Below are 18,786 nucleotides of genomic sequence, written 5' to 3'. Positions count from 1 at the left end.
ATAAAGAATAAACTCAATACCCATTCCACAGGACTCTATTTTCATCTGTTTAGTTTAAGCTTGCCATGTTCATGCAATAATTAACCACTGTCCAAGGAATGCTGGAGTTGTGTTAATGTTGGTAAAGATTTAATTAGTTCAATTATCTGGAGAGTATTGAAGGCTCAGCACAGCACCAATTTCTTCAGGCTCTATACATACCTCAGATCAAAATACATTAAACTGAAGTAGAAGTGAACAAAGAAAACTTGCTATTTCACTTCAGCTACTGAATGAGCATGTATTTAATAATTTTATTACCCCGATTTTAAAATGAGGTTTCAGAAACAGAATGCACACAGTGATTTACCCATTCTTCCAGATCAACTTTTTTTTTTTCCTAAGTCAGCTTAGAAACATATTTTAAACAAAATTAAGTTTATTTTAGAAAAGAAAACCTAATACTTCTTTACACAGGGAAAAGTATCATTCCTTTAACATTTTTTTTCCCCATTGCCTACATATTTTATGTCTTTCATGGAAAGCAAGGCATTTAAAAAGCATTGAAAGCGGTGACACAGACAACTGTTTCAATCTGTCAGACAGCATGGACAGACAGTAGGGATCATTTCAGAAAATAGCACGGCCCCCCAGCGGCCTGACCTTCCTGGTGGGAAAGCGAACACAGCGCTGTGCTTGACAAGCTCGCCAACAAAGAAGTATATTTAGTTCCCCCAAATTCTGACACGCTTCTCACAGGAAAAACGCAAACCGGGATGAGGCGCGGTTGACTGCTGCTAACAAAGGGTAATTTCTAATTGGAGATCGCACATTTACCTTGAAACAAAAAGGAAGAGAAGAAAAGTGAAAACATTCCTTCCTCCTGCTACACGCTGCCTGTAAGTGTTGGAGTGAGCCTGTTTCCTAGTTTTTAACACTGTTCAACTTTGTGTTAGATGGTATTCGAGATACAAGCACTCTGGATCTGTACGTGCAGCTCCTGCTGCCTTCAATGGGAATGGAGCCCAAGAATGGGAGCAGCAGCAGATCTCCCTTTGTGTTACTAAAATATTATTATTAGCTATTCTTTAAAATGGATGTTTGAATAAACCACATTCATTTTCCTGTAAGGTTTAAATGACATGTTTATTATTACCGCGTTCCTTTCTTTGTTTTCCCAACACTGCTTCTCTCTGAGCATGAGTCCTTTATAACCACTGAAGGCTGCACAAAAAAGATGGCCAGCATGCGAGACATCCACATGAGTTTATTTCCTTGAGGAGGTAAGAACTGTAGGAGGATGCTATCACTTTCTTATGAAGCAATAAAAACTTATGAGTTAATATAAAATTAACTGTTCCGAAATTGTATACTACATTATACCCACGTTGGATTCAAACTCTTTATTCGTCTCTGTAGGCAGTCAAAAACTACTTTATGGATAGCACCGTTTTGCTTCCTGGCTGAAAATACCTTTTGGTAAATAATCCTTGCAGCACAGCGTACCTTATTTTCTACTACACAAATTAGTTGCAAAAATGTAAACACTTGAAGGCATAAATTAAACTAGTAGAAGACGGTGTGAAGTGCACAGTGAGTGCCAGCTGATGCCTCAGTTCAGCTCCCATCCTGGCTGACATTTGATCTCCCCTTCTAGTTTTCTGTAGGGTGGAAGAGAAAGGGAGATGCCAAAATTCATTCAGGCTTTTCTTGAGTCCAGATGGCAGTTAATGCTCAGCAAGCAACTGGATACAGAACATTTTCTTTCACCTACCCACCTTTCTGGTGCCTGATTTTCAGGTTGCATCAACACTCTGACCAGAGGTGCTCTGCTGCTTCTGCTTGGTGTTTCTGTCAGGTTTTGAGACATCCATGTGGGAGCAAACAAGGCTAACAGATGATTAAGTATTTAATGATTCATGTTTATTATTATTGACTGAACAAAAAATATGCCCAAACACCAACATCCATTCTGAATGAGCACAAGGAAGCATCTGAGGTTAAAAAAAAGAAGTCACTGTAACTGAGTGCCAAATTTAATTATAAGTTCAGTCATTTATTAATATTAGTATTTTTTCTCCTGGATTATAGCTATTAAAAAACTGTGGAGCAAACACAGATATATCCATACAGATATATCCAGATACTCTTCATATCTTAGAAAGCATTCTTCATATTCTTTCCCAGAATGTGACCAAGCCTTAAAAGCAGCAGTGATTTTTGTTAAAGACAATTCAAGCAAAGACTTTGCTGTCCCTCACACTCACGAAGCATGATAGGGAAACATATGTTACTTTACAATGACTATTAGCTACAAAGCTGAAGGGAAAATGAGCTAACTAAATATCGACAGAGATATTTATAGAACAAAATTTTGTAATAGTGTATAAACTACTTCCACAAGGAATGTGATCTTTATTGTGATTGACAAAAATAATTAAACACTATCAAAAATCATCAGGACTATGGGAAAGACACAAAAATTACAGCAGCAAAAAACAAAAGCCATATATTTCAGATGCTATATTGTTATATAGCTTATTTGGTCCTCAAATATTAATCATGTTCCTGAGATGATGCACTTTCTTCCATGTGAAAACCTTGGAAGGGGGTAGTGCACACTGTCAGTGGACAGTTATTCCAAGGAGGAGTAACTTAATAGGTTTTGGTTTTTAAATACTAATCACTTACTTTATCTGGAAATGTTTTAGGAATGTACTGGTTCTGCTACAGATTATCTACAAAATGGGTTTAGTTTAGGGCTTCTGACCCATCTCTCAGGTGAGAAAAAAAACAGTACAGAAGAGATCTGAGTGGAGATACAATCCTTTACTCTGAATGAATTTTAAAACACTATTTTTAGTTAGCAGGAAACTGCTTAGCAAAGAATTGTTTTGGAGGAGGCAGTAAGAATTTGGCTGACTTAAGCCTGAAGGTTATCTGATTTTTCTGCTGTCTCTACTCTGAGAACATAATTCTCCTGTTTCTATTTTTCCTAGTCTGAAAACATTTTGTGATATATGAGTTCGGCTGAGAAATATCAGGGAACTTCGTCTACACCAAAAAAGGATCCTTAGGGTATTTTGTGCACATAATGAAAAGAACTTGTTCGGTTTTGCAGCGTAAGTTATTTTTGCCACACAAATTCCCCGCTTTTGTGTTAGCAAAGAGGAATACTTTGAGTCTTTCAGTTTAGAAGATCTCCAAACAGACAATAGTGTGTAAACAATCCCAAAGTACATAACTTTACTAGAACAACCTCACGTCTGTGAGTAAGGGCTTCAGAAAGGCCCCTTCATCAGATTTCCTTCTGCTCTTCGCCCTGAACAAAGCCTTGGCTGACAATACAGAAATCTCCTCCTTTCTTCGGATTAAACCCCCTTTGCAGCAGAAGTATGCAAATGCTATACATGTTTCCCTTGCTGAGGCTACTCAAACCCAGCTATCTTTTCACTGTCTATTTTACTCAGGCAGACCATCCTACTGGCTGACAGGGAGACCAGCCTTCCAATTCAGTATCTTTCACAACACTGACAGTTGGATGCTGGGGCCTGCCATGAGCTTTAAAAGGAGCTCATTTAGTCATAATTAACTATTCCCTGCATATTTCGTAAGGTATGGTAATTGTGCTAAAAGCCAACAAGTGAAGCATTCATTCTGGTTTTCTTTTAAACTTTTAGTTTTCCACAGCAGTCTCTTTCTCCCTGCTCTCTCTCTCTCTTTTTTCTTTTAATCCTTTTTTTCTTTCTTTCTTTCTTTCTTTCTTTCTCTCTCTCTCTCTCTTTCTCTCTTTCTCTCTCTCTCTCTCTCCCTTTTCCTCTGCCCTAGAAACATTTAGAGTAAAGAAAAGGAATGACGGTGGAGATAGGGAGCTGCCGAAAACTGTGATGTAGGCAGTTCAAAAGGCAAAGTCTGCTATATGATAAAGGACCCCATGGCAGCACTGAGTTATTCAGCTGGGTAAAACATAAAGAAAAATGAAATGAGTGGAATGAAGCTATGTCATTAATACAGAATGATGGACATCCTATTTGGGTAACAGGGAGTAATGAATATACATTTCTAATTCATTAGATATGGTGATAAGCGATCTGTTTCCATTAGTGCCAGAGTATATGTATTTGACCAATCTAAAATCTTCAAAAGTTATGGAGATTTAATGCATTTTATCCACTACTCTTGACCCTCCCCACAACACATGCACAGACCAAGTCCAAACCTTCCTTGTGTTGCACGTGGAAATGCACCCTGCATGCCAGGGTTCTCACAGGAATAAGGTATGATGGACTCAGCATTGTACACAGACCACATTTATCCCTTTTGAGACAGAATGCTGGGGGAAGCTGACATGGATTACTTACCTTAAAAGGTAAAATGTGACCTCATGTCTGCCCTTATCTGTTTTCTGGTTTAGGTTAAATGAAGGAAGGACTGACAGTGCTCTCTGTGTACTTACTGACTACTTTCTGCTGGAATTCTGTTGTCTTTCAGAAAATCTGGGACTCACAGGACACCTATCCATCATAACTGCACACAGTCCATATACAAAAGCAAGCGACTACAAAGCTAAGTCTCTTCACATTCCAATCTGTTTTCCACTTGGATGTGCACCAAAAGCAAAGAAATCACTTGCTTTTGCAAAGAATTCACAATGGGACTGGGTGTGCATGTGCATGCGTATACATGTGTGTGTTTTACACATCACAGATTCAGTAACTGTGCCAAAAGGGCCAAACACAGCACTGAAATTCCTTTTTATTACATGGCATTTTTTTCCAGTGCCACAAAATGGGCTATGAACTTCCAAGAACAAGGTAAGTAAAATCTGAAATCTACAAAATTTACATCCTAGGTCTCAGATCTTAGAATAAATAAAGTTAATAAACAAAGGAAGAGATAAGCAGGAGAGAGGGCAAAGCTTCAAACAAGAGTTATGGAACAACTCATTTTAAGTATGTTTATATATTAATCATTGTGGTTTTGTTTTTTAGTAGTATCCACTTACCTGTAGAGCATAACCTTATACTATGTTTGCTTTGAACTTGTAGACTATTTTAGACTAAAAAGACACTGCCATTTTTTGCTTCAAACATTGAAGTACAACCATCTTTTGAGAAACAGATCTTAATGTTAAGAATAAACTGGATAATATGTTTCTAAAATCCTCTTTCCCTCCCGTTATTTCTCGACTACAGCAAGCTTGTAGATCAATGTAAGATGATCAACTGTTTCATCATCACAGTCTGGATCTATTTATTTATTTATTTATTAGGAGATGGGGGTTCATGGCGGGCTTGTTTGTTTAAATTTATGTATTATCATGGTCACAATGCATAGTGGATTAACAACAGAAAGTCAGAATATACAGCAAAAAGTATGCTTCTCTTAAAAACATGACCTGAAAATTTTGATGATTCCTCAATGTTAGCAAGAAACTGTGTTGGTCTCATACAAATAAAATAGCTGAGAAACACCAGACAAAAAAAAGAAGCTTTGCAGATGTTACCTGGTGGACCTCCTGCTTTTTTGCCCTTTTTTGCTTTAGCCGATCTCGAGTAGAATTTCTTCCTAGAGTCTTACAAGCGGAGATGTTTTTCTACCTCTTGTGCTTCTATAAAGACTCATGCATTCAGACTGAGTTCTGTTTACTCTCTGTCTTTCACAGTAACTTAGGGAAAGAATTAGATTTCTAAATCACTCTGTTCCACTGAGGTACATTTCAAACATCTTTCCAAATCCCCAAGTATGTTGTGGTTTCTCTATCCTGCATTTAGGATTCTCACAAAGGGAGAGAGGACTACATTATTCGGTCTTGTGAAATAAGCAATGTTGTGGCTTACTGGTAACCTTCCTACTTTCAATATCCACACAAACTGGTACAGTAGCTTCCTGGAAAGCCATGAAGTTGGAGATGATTACGGGAAGTGAGCAGTACAGCCTACACAAGACAGCAACTGTAGTACTTGAAAATTCAGAAATTCTCTTCAGAAATTCAGAATTTTTTAGCTTCTTTGAGGAAATATGGCAAGGGTTAATGATCCAAATCAATGTTCCATCTGCTAAGAAAATCAAATTCAAGACTTATGCTTAAAGTTCCTGGTCAAGGATTTTGACAGGGTCAGGTCAAGAAGTCTTCTGTGTGCCTTACTCTAACTAAACATGCCTACTACAGATTGTAATATATATGTAAATAGCCTTTTCAGATATTTAATGTAGGGGTAGGACTTGGTTAAAAAAATAAATAAAAGGTGTAAGGCAAAGTCTTAGAAAAAAGATTTTGAGAGACACATATTGGTTTACTTCAAAACGCAGCTAACAATGCAGATGGAAAAGAAAATTAGCGATTGGTATTAAAGCCATGGAATGCAGACAAAAAAAAAAAAAAAAGGACATGGCTGAATCCTAGGTTCAAGTTAAGGATTGTTTTATACTGCCCTATTTAATTTGAAACATAATACATAAAACAAAATTTGAAATTTTACTGATTGAACCACATTTCATCAACAACTGCTCATATTACATAGAATTGTTTAGATGACCTTGGGCCTCACTGAATTTTTCTACACATCTACCTCCTCAAAAAAAGACACATGCAATTCATACAGTAAGTGTTTCTACACACAAATAATGATGAAAGGAGTCACTGACGTGGACTATGGACTGCGTGCTTGAGCTCCTTCCTGGCTGTAAAGTGATTCACAAAGATGGGTAACTTCACAGAATGCACACTAGCAGGTTCCAGTGATGCCTCAGAAATTTGGAGAACAGAAGAGAGACAGAAATGAGATGATGAGTATGTGATTCCCTCACTCACTGCTGCCACCTCATCTTCCCTAGAGAGTCAAGGAACAAAACAGGATTCATTAAGGAGAGAAAACTCAGGATTTGAGTGAATGTCAAAGAACTGCAGGAATGCTTTCCTGGTAAGTTTGAGGGACAGTGAGACACTTATTCCTTCCTTGCTACTATTCTTCATTTGGATTACGAAGCTCCTAGAAGCTAAGAAATCCCTGAATCAAAATTGAAAAAACAGAAGCCATCTGGTTAAAAAAAGAAAGGAGGAATTATGGTTAAATTCCTTTTTCTACTTTAGGCTACATTTCTTTTACTTCCAAGAAAATGTGGATTTGTGGGGAATATTTGCTGTCTAACTACATTCTTCTAATTCTGAATGATAACTTGGTTGGTTGTGAACATAGGACATGTACAGGTCTGTAACCTGTGGCACACAGTCCCAGGAAAAGAGGTTATCTGTACTTGCCTGACTTCCTAGCCAAAACATTCTTCTGCTCATGTCAAAACAGCTGCTGCCAGATGCAGACAGACACCATAGGTCCCTCAAATATATCTCAGGTTTAAAGTCTAGCAGGTCTACCCAGGTTTGAGTGCTTACTGATCCGTCTTTACTCCACTGAGATAACCTACTTGGAGATTTCCCAGACAACTTGCTCTCCTTTTGTAACAGAAGTCTAATTTTCAAATTCCATACAAGTAACTAAATGCATATCACTTCCCCAAACAAAGCAGCAGTGCAGATACTGAGTAATGGATACCTTCTGAACTCTTCAAACTCATTTCCAGATTTTTACTTAAACATTAGTTGAGCATCTGGAGAGCTACCCAAGGTGTGAAAAATTCTCCCAGGGTATCTGTATATCTGTATATACATATATATATATATCTGGGTATCTGTATATCTGTATATTTTTATTCCAATCTTCTCTCTTTATTGCTTTGCAAAGGACTGAGGCTGTACATTCATTAGAGCAGACTATGGCAGCCAATATTCACAGCGCGATTCTGAAAGAACTTTGCACTGAAAAGTTAACTGAAAGGTAAAGAATGCCTGTGTTTACAGTGCTTTATTAACTCTTCATTTTGGCAAACTAGCAGACTGTTAATGGCAAGCTTTTTATATGAAATACAAAACAGAAAACACTCATCTGTAAGTCTCTGTACAAATATTTTGATTAAGAAAGTCTTTTCAAAAAATCTGATTCTGATTCACATTAGGTAGAGAAAGGGAAATTCAACAGCCTGTGGTTACTCAATAAAACAAACCCTGGCTACTCCATTACTAACTTGAAATCTTTGATGGATGAAATAAAATGAAAGCTGAAAAAAATCATCAAGGATCAGAACATTAAGCAAACACTCCTCAGCATTCAACCAAGAGACTGTATAAGCACAAGACCGAAACTTCTGAGAGACGTAATATATAAAAGAGAAAATTCCTCAATGAGAAGAGATATCGTTCACAAAACAGTTCATCAGGAACAGCTTGCAGCCTTTAAATCTCATTTACTCAGCCCATGATGGTATTGCTGTGTCTAGGTTAGTTTTGATAACAGAGCCAGCTCTACTCCCACCGAAGACCATGGCATTCCCCCATTGTCTTCAGGACAAGCAGAGCTCGAGTCAGAGCCTCTAAACCATACCATGATAAAAGACTCTGGAAGGTACCATGGTCCCATACTATGTTTTTCACATTTCTGAAAAAAATAATGGGAAAGAAAATCTATATAGTTGATTTATACTGATATGAAATATGCTGTTTATATGAAAATACAGACCAGTGAAACAATCGAATGGTTACCAATATGAATAACCACAGGCTAGCTACAGTGCCTGGAATGAAGAGTTTCTCTGCAATGTTACCATTGCAGAATGTCTCAGAGAAAAATAAGCATTTTGTAATGCTGATATTTTATATAAGCATTCTTTTAAGTCCCTAACAGCCAGCAGACCTTGTAGTCTTCATTTCAGATTAAATTTCGTAAACTAAATCTAAATGCTTTATTTATTTTTAAATCCATATTTTCTAAGAGTGTGTAGTCTTTCCTGGAAATGAAATTATACCATGCAACTGGAATTGGCTTCTGATTTTATGCAGTCTGACTAAGCTTTAAAAATGAGCTATGTTATAATTCAGCTTGCAATAGAAACATGTCTTTTTACAACAGCTGCTTACAAGAAAAAAACATTAAGGCACTCAGAAAACAAAACAGTGTCCCGTGTCAATAACGAATGCAGCTCATATCTACCAAGTTAAATTGCTAAAATTGCCCAGATAAACCATTTGAGAGTATGTCAGGTTTAATTAATACAACATGACCTGATCATTTCCACAGTTAGGAAGAAAGAAGTTCACATGCTTTAAATCCAAAGCTCAACCTGGAGATTATGCTAAGTTGCTTCATTCATAGTCCACACTCCTCCGCACATGTCAGGAGGACAGCATTTGTCCCCTCTAGTGATAAACAAATTATACATGAAATCAATTCCACTTCACAATAATTTTCCCTATTGGGTATTATCTTTCCTCCTCTGCTCCCTCCAGTTAAGCTTGCATCCTGTAACTTGCTAATGAGCTGGGGGCTTTCTGTTCCAGGTGGCACCCCCTGCCTCGAAGTCATGACATTTCCCATTTCGAATGCTGCTAGCATTTTTCAACAGCTCCTGCTAACTAGCCTTTTTGACCCACACTAAGAGGAACTCATCTGATCGAATCCTCTAACCTGCCAATCATTCCAGCAAATGATCTTCACAGTCACTCCCAAGGCAGGAGGTGGGGGGCGGGGGGTGGAAAGAGAGAGAAAGAGAGAGCAGGAGATGGAGAGATAGGGAGAAAGCTAGCGTGAGAGTGATGGAGCAGGCGAGCAGGCAGCCTCTGCAGCTACCTAATGAGAGTGCTTTAGGTCTCTGAGGCAGCTGAAACATTGAAAAACTGGTGGGAAAATTGGGGCAGAACTGAATGCCTGGTGCTGTAATTACTGATTTCTTTCCATCCTGAGATCATTTTGAGAGCAATACCTCCGAGATGTGCCATTTTCTGAAGAGCACAAATTAATTTTACCATATAAATAGAAAACAGATATATCTTTCCCTGCCACCATCAGCATGTAAACCTCATAATTCTGCTCTGCCAAATGGCATTCTTTACAGAATTAATTAGGAGCTGTAAGCTTGTTAAATGAGTGTCTTCACCTAGGGATGATTATGAATATTTTTTGTTGTTGAAGTAAGCCATAAATAGCATTTTTAACCTAATTTAAATGCTGACAACATTTACACCTCTGTGTTTACAAGCGTCTGCACACAGATACATAAAACAACAAATACAATACCTACATCGTCTGGATGTGACTTTGTGGGCTGAAACCAAGCAGAGTCATGAGAATGACTAAGTTGTTTCAATTTTGTTCTTTTTATGATGTGACAAGTTACTTACTGCTGAATCTTTCAAGCGCACAAGAACAGATTTAATTGTGGAGTTTTCCTGCCTTCAGATAACTAGCTTTATTCTTAATCAAACTTAGCAGATAGACTGTTAACTAACTAGACTTTAATAGACATGCATGCATATAGTGAATATGAGAGGTACTAAAAGCAATTGCAGAATAAAAATTTCATGAAGAAAATTAATAAAATGGCTTACACTATGACATTACATGCTGTGACTGTATTGTTAAAATAGACATGCCAGAAAGTATAATGCACAATTAGTCCTTACATTAACTTCAAAAGAGTTATAGAAATGGATGTACAGAATTAATTGCAAGGTACTAATAGCAGAGTATGATCACCCATAATTCCCAATTCAAAATACATTTACACTGAAAAATAACATTAATAATTTATAAGTGGGACATCAAATTACAGAAATAGCCAACTTTGTCTCATCTTCTTAAAATATCAGAACGAATGGTTTCAGTTATTCCTCTATATCATCTATTTATACGTCAGAGAATTTAGTATTTTTTCTGATTCTTTTTTTGTTTTCCCCCCTCTGACTTTTCATACTACTTTAACAATGGAGCATGTGGGACATCCCCCTTCCACATGTACACACAAATTGTTGGGGCAGAATACATCCATATATTTTTATTAGCTGAGTTTTAAATTATCGCTGTGTTTGTAAGCAAGCTTCTCCCCACAGCTAGGAGTATTCAATGCATAAATACTTTCAGGGGGGCTGCCTTCAGAAAGAATTTTGCACTGGTTGGTTTGGTTCCTTTGTTTCACAGAGAATCAGGCAACATAAACTATATACTCAAAATACCAACATAAAGCTCTCTCCTCACAGAAAAAGAAAAAAGGTATATGGCATTACTAATTTATTTATTTTTTTGACTTTGCTGAAAGTAAAATGTTTCATTAATTTTGAATGCTGCAAATGATGCCTCAGAGGCAATGCCTCTCATTAGCTTTGCTGTCTCTCTAGGTTACAGGCCGTGTGTCAGCACTGGAAGACTCTGCTTTGTCTGGAAACCTCAGTTTCTCCCCTTCAGTGGTTCCACTTTTCCTCTTAGACAAAGCCTAACTGAGGAGTCACGTGATGAAATAATCCTAGAGGAGAGATGACTGTCCATGGGAGAATAGGGATAGTTCAGAACAGCTTTTGCCTCCCTTCCAGTCATTGTCATTTATACATTGTCCCCTCTGCATTCAAATGTCATCCCAGGCTATCAGCCCACTTCAACTCAAACCACCTTTTATGCCTAGACACTTCTTAAAGCATCAATGGACCACAAAGCCTGTCTAGTGGGAATCGCTTGCTATCCTAATATTAATAATACAATACAGTGCACTTCTGGCATAGAGGATTCCACCTCGTCCTAAACAATCTGGAAAGACAGAAAAACAGCACTGCAACTGAGCACATGCATTCATGGAAATATCACTAATATCTCTCCTACAGCATAAGCCACTGTTAAATTAAAAACCTCTACACTAAAAATGATTTAGAAGTGAATCTTCACAGTGCTGAAGGCAAGTTATCATGCATTAGAAATGAACTAAAAATAGGCTCCAGACTATGCGACGGTACAAGAAAACATGATATTGTCCCTTGACAAAAGTTCATCTGTAACAGTAGTAATGCTTCCTTTTTCTTCTGCCAACTCTAGCTGATTTGGCCACAGAATGCTGCAACTTAAAAAAATCATGACAGTAAGTATGTAGTCAGTAATTTCATGCAGAATGACATAGGGTATATAATTGCAAGGAAGATATCAATCTCTCCTAGCTATGGAGGTTTGAAATACTTGTCCTACCAAGTGTAATTGGTAATAACAAATGTGAAGTCGCTTTCTCTCTGTCGTGCTTACTTTCTTTTCTTTGTCTTCAGCCCTAAAGAAACTCCCAGACTAACTCTCCACCCAGAATCCTTTCCGTGTTTTTGGAAATCCCATTAATGCTTCCTTATTTCCATGCAGTAGCCTTCCCCTTTCCTCAAATCCCTTTTACACTCTTCCCATGTAGCTCAGGACGCATGAACAATGCTCTTTCATTCAATAGGTGTATGCCAGATGGAGGCCACATCCTATCCAGACAAATGTTTTCCCAAAACCTTTCCAGAGTTCTCTGACCCTTCCATCATCACAACCGTAACTTCAGCACTCCTGTTGTGAAGTGTTGCTTCTGATACAGGAATTTCAGGCACAGGTGCAGATGTTGGCCTGACCTGTGGATTGGAAAGGCTCTGAGCACCAGTGTTCAGACAGCCTAGAGAGACCTCAAGAAGGCCTTCACTGGTTCACCTTCCCCAAAGCTGTGCATTAGGTTACCTGCTCTCACTAAAGACTTTTTATCGTGAAAGCCGAGAGTGATAAGTGACAGCGTATTTATGGCTATTGCCATAGCTGACAGGAGCTGTTACAGTACCATTAAACTTATTTCCAGGTCCCCCTGACTCCTGGGTCAGGTGCTGAGTCACCCTTTCCTGCGGCACACTGTGGGCACCTGGCAGACTTCTGTGTGGGCACCTGGCGGACTTCTGTGTGGACACCTGCTCCACCTTCCATCCCCACGTGTGGCTTAGGGGAGATGGGGATTTTGTGTGACGAGGGCCTTGGTATGCCCTCAGTCCATTTCACCATCTGCACATATTCTACTGATGATAGTGGGATTTTCTTTATGGCTGAAGAGGGCAAAATTCAGTCTATAACTCTTATTTTAAACTAATAGGAATAAGATGATAAATTCTCAGATATCAAGAGAAGAATGTAGTCCAATGCCTGGAGTTTTTCCCTTGTGTGTTAAATTTAGGGCATATTCTATCAGTGTGGTGATCTTATTCTTTGATATTAAGTAAAGCACAGCTGGAACAGTCTCATAAAACCATTATGTTGTTAACATATGAAAATAATGGCACTAAAAGTATCAGAGAGCCAATAAATATCTTGGATCCTGCAGTTATCTTTCACAGCTTAGCACTAATTTAACATTTTACAAAATTGATGTTACAATTTCAACTCTGTTTAGTACTGTTATTACTGGACTCAAACCCAAATTGCTTTCAGCTGCCCACCACAACTGCATCTTATTAGCCTTTTCATGAAAGCCAGATTATGCAAATCCAGTATTAGTTAAATAATTAAACTGACCCTCAACATTCATGTATAGACATTGTCTGGTACTAAAAGATGCAAGAGAAATTTAAACCTCCCATCTTCAGTACTTAGCACTCCATCTTTTTCAAGCAGCACAAACACTGCAGCAGCACAATGACTGTACACATCTACTTGCATTTATCTATTAAGATAAAAAGTGCATTTCAAAATGAAGCTCAACTGCTGTGCTCTTAGGCTCTGCTTTTCTCTCCTAAGCCAGGTTTACACTGAATTTCAAAATCTAGGACCTAAAAAACACTACTGGCTACTTTCAGCTTTTGATTAAATCTACAATGACAAAATGTGGCTCACATACAGTAGATGAGTCCAGGATTTCCCTTTTATGCAGACCTTCCTTCACTATAATTACTATGGTTTCATCCCCTGAAGCTGGACAGATGAAGACTTAGAAGCACAGTACACTGTTTTCTACAGTGATTCAGCAACACTGGGATACCCAGGACAGACTAAAAGCAGGCAAGTGGTGAATTAGAATGACTTTTCAGCACTGCCTGCTGACACGTACACTGCTGGGCGATAGCTTCCCTGCAGCTTGGCTAGGGCAAAGCAGGCAAAATTCGGTTTCCCCACAGCAGCGCTAAAGAGGCACTCTTACACAATTTGTAAATGCAACACTGAAGATTTAAAATCCCCCCCCAAAATAAAAAATGAAACTATTTGGATAGGGCTACAGCAGTCACCTCTGCAGCTAGCAAGCAGAAAAGGGTAATTTTACATAGTGGTTCTGGGCTTCTGAGCGCCCCTGGTCAGAAGCAAGGAAATCAGACAGGCTCTTCAGTAGGTAGCCCTTTTTGCCATTATACTGGTAACTGTCACCTATTCAGATTTATTTTGTTTTACACAGCTGAGCTGACCTGAATGACGACATCGTCCCTTTGATTGGCTGGGCTTGTGTCAGTTGCCAGCTCAAATGGACACAGAAGAAAGAATTCGGCATCGTGCCATTGAAATTCAGGACCGCTCGGACGCATGTGCGCGTGGTGAAGCAATACACTTTTTGTTTTGCTCCAGTGAATTGTCAAAGAGATTTCGAAAGCCAGGGGATCTCATTATGATAATACAGGTTAAATACTTTAAAAGCATATGGTGTTACCGTCCTGAATGAAGCTGTCCCTGCCGACTGCGGGAAGCACACAATAGGCCAGAAGCACATCTCGTGTCTCTGCCCAACCAATGGGAGCCAGGGATTATAGATCACCATGAGAAAACACGGCGTGCTATCTGGTATCAGGTACTGCTTTGTCTTTCCAATTACAATTTGACTCATCCTTCTCCGGAGAAGAGCTAGCTCTAACCACATATTCCACGTGGACCAGAGGAAAAAGTAGCTCTAGAGTTTGTCATGGTCCATCCTTGTCTTGATAAAACACAACACGTAGAGATGAGTGAAGATAATACACAATCTATCTCAACAGTACATGTAGAGATGGGGAACACTTCCACAGAGATGCTTCCTGCCCATTGGGAAACAAAATACAAAAAACAACCAAAAAAAGAAACCACCACCAAAAAACAAACAACCAAACAACAACAACAAACAAACAAACAAACAAACAAAACCAACCAACAACAAAACAGTGAAAACCATCAGGTACAAATTAAAAATAATATTTTTTTTGCCTTATCACAAAGCTTTAAAGATACTTGGATACGGTCACAAGATTTCTTCCCTTTCTCCCTGAAACACCCCATCTAATTCACTGCTGACTGATTCCTCTCTGTAAAATGGAGCTCATTACTACATATTTACTAATTTTCTCCAATTGGGTGCAGTCTGAAAATTGACCTTGGTACCTTCAAATGTCATCTCTTTCCCCATGGGCACTGAAGTAATGTGTTGTCTCTCTCCTGGAGTCCATGACAATGACACAATTTAGTCCACAAAGACCCTATTAGGAGTAGAGGTCTGACAGGCATTATCTAGGTTTTCAGAAACATGTCTCAGGTTACTGCTATTTCAGGGAATTTTTTTGGATTTGTAAGCAGCTATGCTGCAGTCAGGCAACTGAAGCACTACAATATTTTACAGAGCAAAATTCTCAGGGATGCACCAGTTTCTTCAGCTGCTCCTTGAAGCTATTTCTGAGGGCAGCAGAAGAGCTCTAACAAACGACGACACAGCCATTTACAAAGTTACTGCCTTTAGCTCCTCTCCTTCACCAATCTGCCAGAAATTGCTGCTTCCAAAGTTGGCAGATGCTGACGTTCACCCGTGCCTCAGCCACTCCTGGGCAAAGCCCAGTCTCTCTGCTTTCTAAAATCTAGAGAAAGGTGGATTTAATTCAGCAGGTACACTGTTGGGGCAGTAGCTTCTGGCAAGCATGTGGAGAGCACAGCAGGAGGTGATAATTTCTTAAATTATCACAGCAAGATTTGGCACTGTTTGTTTGTTGGAGCTCTCTATTTTATTCCCTATTCTATCCTGAAAAAAGGAAATGAGGAAGAAAGGACCAGACACAACAGACAAAAGACATAAAACTAGAATTTTCTTCCGCACCACTGTGGTTCTGAAATCAGTTGAAGATGGTTCCTTTATTATTATTATTATTATTATTATTATGCATCTATCTTCTAATAAATTCCAATATAATGCATAAATGTGTAAAAAAAATATTTTATATACATATATATAAAAAAAAGACAGAACTATTCCCCTCCCATTTCTCCCTCACCTGAGAGGATTTAGAGATCAAGTGCCTAAAGATATTTCTCTTTTGCAGCTTCCTGATGAATACTGGAATACTTCAAAACATTTGCAATGGAAATACATAGCTGCTATTTTAGGTGAGAACTATACAAATGAACCGGACTGTTCATACTCCAAAATTCAGGTTCTCTGCAAACACAAGGATCCTATCCCTTTGACAAGGCCATCATAAATGCTCTATTTTCATGTACACCAGTAATTCTACACCTGGATACTGAGGCACTCAGATATGTTTTGAAAAAAGGCTCCTTTTTACACCATGTAGTAAGGAACAGTTGCTTCAAAAGTGCAGTTTGTTGGATCTATTTTAGATGCCATCTCTGGGACAAGAAGACCCAAGCTCCAGAAGTACTTTTTTCCCTTTAACTGTAAAGGATAGTCTAGCGATTAGCTTAGATGCAAACATCTACCTAGGGTTCAATAGATTCCACCCCTTTCCAACCTCCTTACCAACACTATATATGCAAAGTCTGTTCAAGAAGATGGGTAAGAACATGTATTGCCTTGTCCAAGAGATGGGCTAAGAGTATTTTGTTGCCTCTGCTTTTTTCATATTCTGTTCTATTTCTTTGCAGTATTGGCGCTTTTCCTTTATCCCCACTGGGTGTGATGTTATCCACCATTCTCACTGCCACTTCAACAGCTTGTTGTTTACCTCCTAATCACCTCACTTACCTGTTACCTTCATGGGCCTGAAGAGCTACTGTCATGTGTTTTTTTTTTCTTTTTGTGCATCTTGTTGCTTCACTGAGCTTTGTGAATGGAAACCTTAACTGAATATCTCATAATAAATACCCCTACTTTAATGCTACTATCCTGCTTACTGCAACTTTGCTCTTCTGCTACAATAACTGACTCAGCTCCTAACTCATTTTACTGCTCATTTTACTGTTTGAACATCCTACTTGCCAGTCACTACTCTACTGCTTAAAATCACAGCCACCTGCTATTCAGATTAAGCCTTCAGCAGACCTCCCTTTCACATTATCAAAACTTCAGTCTTTTTTTCCAGCTCCTTTCACTCTTCACACTGACTGTTCTTTCTGCTTGCTTGCTGGTCTCATTCCTTTAAAGGTTTCCATCCATCCTAATGATTCCTCACCAAGGTCCAGGTTCCATGTCCACATTTCTTCTGCCTCCCCTGATATTCTAATTTCATCTGATCAAGCCCCAATTCTCTAAATAGTATAAGTAACAGGACTTTTATTTTGTACAGATACTCTTCCAGTATTACCTGTTTCCCCCCATCTTAAGGAACAAATCAAATACTACAATCAGGAACTGGTCTTTATTGTATTGTACACACCTAACACAACACAGTCCCAAGCAATGACGGAAAACTGAAATCAATAACGTACACAAACCACAACTTAACATTTGTTAAGCATCTCCAGATCTTATATAATAGAAGATGCTTTTCTGTATTAAAGCTGTGGTTGAATAGCCACAACAGTACAGCAATGAACATCAAAGGTACACATGGCTCTCTCTTTCTGCTTACAGATAAAATTTTTAAGAGTCGTCTGTATCTGCTTAAGCAGATTCAGTAAGAATGATCAATCTGTTTTCTTTTGTGTTACCTTACATGCTGGTTTTCAAATAAAAACTTTCTATTACGTATTTGTATAAATGAAAAATTTCATTTGTTTGGAGGCAAGAGAAAGGAGATTCTGTACATTAGGAATGAGATTCTGTACTTAAGCTTCCACACAAAAGGTCTTTAGCACAGATGGGCACATTCTAAATTTATTTTAGATGGATGATATGTCACGTTAGAACAGACAAGGTTGAAGAGATGTCTGCAGGGACACAGCCCCAGGAAAAAGTAGGGATTAGCTTGTCAATAAAGATGTAAACAGACTGCTCTGAGGCAGCCTCATTTCTGACATTAGAAAATCTTAAATGGTTTGCTGGGAAAGAGCATGTGCAAAAATTGGGGCAGTCTGTCAAGACTGAAATCTATTCATTTCAGTTTTCAGCAGTTGTCTGCCAGGCAAATGAACTCTGTTACATTACAGGGTTAAAAAGCATTGCATGTAAACATACAGCAGTAAAAAAGTGAATATAATTCATTAGGGAAAGTTACATCTGATACCATACCAAGCAGACATAGCTGAAGATAGACTTCATGCAAATATAAACCACATAAATACCAGAGTATACCTTTCAATAGGTACAAGAGCAGCAGAAGAGAGTTATTACTGTGATATAACAATCATTCCCTGCTTTAAGTCAGTAAGCAGCCCCACTACTCACCTGCCCTTCTGTTGTTCTGTTCCACTACCTGAAGTTAAATTACATGCTATTTCACTGCTGAAGAACTATGCTGAAGATGGGGTATCAAACCCCCAAGGGGTATCAAAGCCATCCAAGAACAAGAAGAGTTCTAGCAGATCCAGTGATATTGATCAAATTTATTAACATGTCAACACTTCTGTCTCCATCAAGAACATCCTTCTGCTATCAAGACTACCAGATCTACTAAATAATTTTTTTTTTTTTGCCCTTGCCCCAGATTTTAACTAGAGAACTGGCAAGAGGTATTTTATCTTTCCTTATCGTACCAGGGGAAAAAAAAAATCAGTCCAAATTAAAGGCAACACAATGTTTAATCTGCTGGCACTGACTTCAGCAATGTTTTCAACCTGTCAGTCACACTGATCCTGCCCACAAGGCCAAGAATTT

General features: G+C 38.5%; 1 protein-coding gene across 7 annotated transcripts in view; it reads right to left on the bottom strand.

Annotated features, from left to right (window-relative positions):
* The window catches only part of CDK14 (cyclin dependent kinase 14), a 332,062-nt gene that overhangs the window by 47,213 nt on the left and 266,063 nt on the right, over window positions 1–18,786 (bottom strand). Inside the window, exon 15 of one of the 7 annotated variants that reach the window (XM_035545535.2) lies at window positions 6,789–6,812. The exons of the other annotated variants lie outside the window; for them this stretch is intronic. The gene's annotated coding sequence lies outside the window, so the exon portion shown is untranslated. Of the gene's footprint in view, window positions 1–6,788; window positions 6,813–18,786 lie in introns of those variants that run through there. 7 annotated transcript variants of the gene reach the window in all.

Source organism: Cygnus atratus, chromosome 2 (assembly GCF_013377495.2).
Source record: "Cygnus atratus isolate AKBS03 ecotype Queensland, Australia chromosome 2, CAtr_DNAZoo_HiC_assembly, whole genome shotgun sequence".
Classification (NCBI taxonomy): Eukaryota; Metazoa; Chordata; class Aves; order Anseriformes; family Anatidae; genus Cygnus; species Cygnus atratus.
The sequence above is the reverse complement of the archived record's forward strand: the minus strand, read 5'-3'. Positions and strand labels throughout refer to the sequence as shown.